The following is a 2,814-nucleotide window of genomic DNA, read 5'->3' on the forward strand; positions in this document are numbered from 1 at the left end:
AAAAACAAAATTCAAGGGCTTGGAGACGGATACTGATATACATCTGGAGTCCATTTTTCAAGTCGGCCTATCATTGATCAGGATCAAACAATATGTGTGGTTGATTTCGCAAAAAACACAATTCAAGGGCTTGGAGACGGTTACTGATATAATCGTGGAGCCAGAGATAGTTGAAATATGCAGCGAGGCACCTATGAGGATTGCTTTTGAAGGTGGGGATGAGTAGGAAATTCATTCATCATCCACAGAACTCTCTGACCATGGAAATCAGAGGAATATGGATGATACAAGGAGCTCCTTTAAGGATATAAACACCTGTTCTTCTCATGCACTAGATTTATTAGACAATTTTGCTGAGGATATCATTGACGACGAGTGTGATAAAACCGATGTTCAGTGAGGAAATACAGGCTGGTCACCTTAGTGACTGGGGAGTTTATAAAATAGTTGATTCACACTTGGGATCCACATCACCTGTTTATAAGCAATCTAAATCTGGGTCTGAGCTGGAAATTAGGCAATTATGCAAGCATGTGTCTGGTGGGGAAGAATTCTAGATAACCACTCCACTTGCCTGCCAACATCTAATTCCTTTGAAGATCTGCAACATCTAGGTGATAATCAAAGACGGCTTCACGGTATTCAAAGCAGTCCTTGATCTGAATTAACATTTTGTAGTGTAGACTAGGTAATGCTGAAACAGAGATCATCAAGCAATGTTATTTCTTAGAAGAAAATGTAACTCTTGGTGGAAGATATTTTTATGGAGTTGCCAAAACTTGCATAAAGGGGATCACACTGACCAAAGTTCCTCACTCCATAAAAATAATTAATCAAGTCAAGCTGTGAACAGAAAGGAGGATTACTCATCCGATACTCTTAATGTCTGCACAAATTTGCATCAGACTAAGCAAGGACGAGATCCAACCAAAATGAAATCTGTGGAGGACAATTTCATGTTGAATGTTTTAGTGATAAGCAAAATGCTTCAAAAGCTCATGCTAGCCTGCACATGGACTGGAATCATCCAACCAGAGTTCCTGGCTCTGGGTCTTATAGTTAATGGGTGGCCTTTTCAGCTGAACAGTCCAATACAAGACGTCTGGAAGAGTGGGTACGCAGTATAGGTATACCAGAGCTCTCTCTCAAGAATGGGGATGCTATGGGAGCAATTGAAATTGTTGGTGATGAAGGTACATCAAGCGGTAATCTCAGTGTTGAAATTTTAGAGGCTTTGGAAAATTTAGACACCAGCATTCAGGTTGCTAATTTATCCAATGAAATGGAGCTTGCCAATAATGTGATTCACTCACTAAATGCTTTCTCAACTGTGGCACACATCTCTGGTCTTGGTTTGAGTGTGGTACCAGCCCTTGCAGCATTTGCTAGCCTTCGAACTATAAATTTATAGGGGAACTATATAGGTTAGTAATTTTTGTAGTTAATATGTTGTTTGTCTTCCCTATATCAAATAGGAGATTAGTATCTAATCTGCGCACAAAGTAGTTTCATCCATTTGTAGTTTTTGGCAGTGCACATTACTCCAGGATCTCTACTGAGGACTCTTCATACCCTGAACCAGTCTCCGAACAAAACTGCTACCGTTGAAGGGCTTCAGGAGCTAACTCGCCTACGTGTTCTTGATCTCAGCTACAACAGAATATCAAGAATTGGTCATTGTATGTAAACTCTCCACGTAAGTATTCTGCACAGCTGATTTCTAAATAGCACATTCAAGTTGCATATCTATCCGTTCCTCTTTCTTGCGTAGGACTGCCTACTTGTACCTTAATAAAGAAGCTATACCTGGCTGGTAACAAGATAAGTGATGTGGAAAGTCTACATCAATTGTTGAAACTGATAGTTTTGGACATAAGCTTCAACAAAGTCACAACATTAAAAGCAATGGATCAACTTGCAGCCAATTACAGTTTGTTATTCTGCCCGGGTTCCTCTGACAGAATTTGCAGCAAATTCGTAGCTCTGCAAGAGAATTTGGAGAGAATTTAACAAGGACCAGACTTTGTACAGAATTGAACCAGACTTTGAGGATTGCTGGAGAGAATCTGATAACTTAGATTTAATTTGATCTTAGGAGAAATAATAAAGTGACTTTATTAAACTTCCACTTAGTTCACCATTAAAGTCATTTTATAAAATAATTAGATAAGGTTTTCATTAAATTTATTATTTTTCCATAACTTAAATTTTAGTTATTTTAATTTCTAACATCCAAACAAAGGGAACATTACACTGCTCATAATAATACACCATGTAGGTCAATACCTTAATTGCGTAGGTGAAATATTATCACACCAAGTATAAGACATCCATAGTAAAGCCATCCAGGGAAGAACGAGAGTATAAAGAAAAAAAAGCTTCTTTCATTTCATGAATTGCAGTTCTGCACTAGCAATCCTTTTCTTGCTGTGGTTAAAAAGTGAAATTGATTCTTTTAAGAGCTGAATCTAGACTGTGCAAATCTCTTGAATGAAGATCTTATGTGCTTGTTAGAATATCTTTCTAGATTTCTGGTTTTCAATGAACATCTATCATCTCTATTTTCTACATTCTCAGTTTTCTTTTCATTTCAAACTGTTAACCTTAATAGTTGGATTGGATAATTTGCCCATCTTTGCTGCTTGTATTAGCTTCATAAATGTATGTGGCAATCCTTTTGTGAAGTTGAGAGAATCAAATTATTATTTATCTATAAACTCTTATTCTAGAATTCAGAAATAAACCATTGCAAATGAAAGATCAAACAACTTAGAAACTATATTACCCTGCATTTTGGGGATGAGGACAAGAGGG

At 37.3% G+C, this 2,814-nt stretch overlaps 1 pseudogene across 1 annotated transcript; it reads left to right on the forward strand.

The window, feature by feature from the left end:
* The first annotated feature begins 389 nt into the window (after positions 1–389).
* On the forward strand, positions 390–2,201 carry LOC149557442 (uncharacterized; annotated as a pseudogene). Its single transcript, XR_016364639.1, has 4 exons — positions 390–540; positions 1,080–1,424; positions 1,533–1,679; positions 1,772–2,201. The product of XR_016364639.1 is annotated as an uncharacterized LOC149557442 (transcript).
* Positions 2,202–2,814: the final 613 nt, after the last annotated feature.

Source organism: Cupressus sempervirens, chromosome 5, assembly GCF_028749045.1.
Source record: "Cupressus sempervirens isolate cs-2001-9-10 chromosome 5, ASM2874904v1, whole genome shotgun sequence".
In the NCBI taxonomy this organism is placed as follows: domain Eukaryota; kingdom Viridiplantae; phylum Streptophyta; class Pinopsida; order Cupressales; family Cupressaceae; genus Cupressus; species Cupressus sempervirens.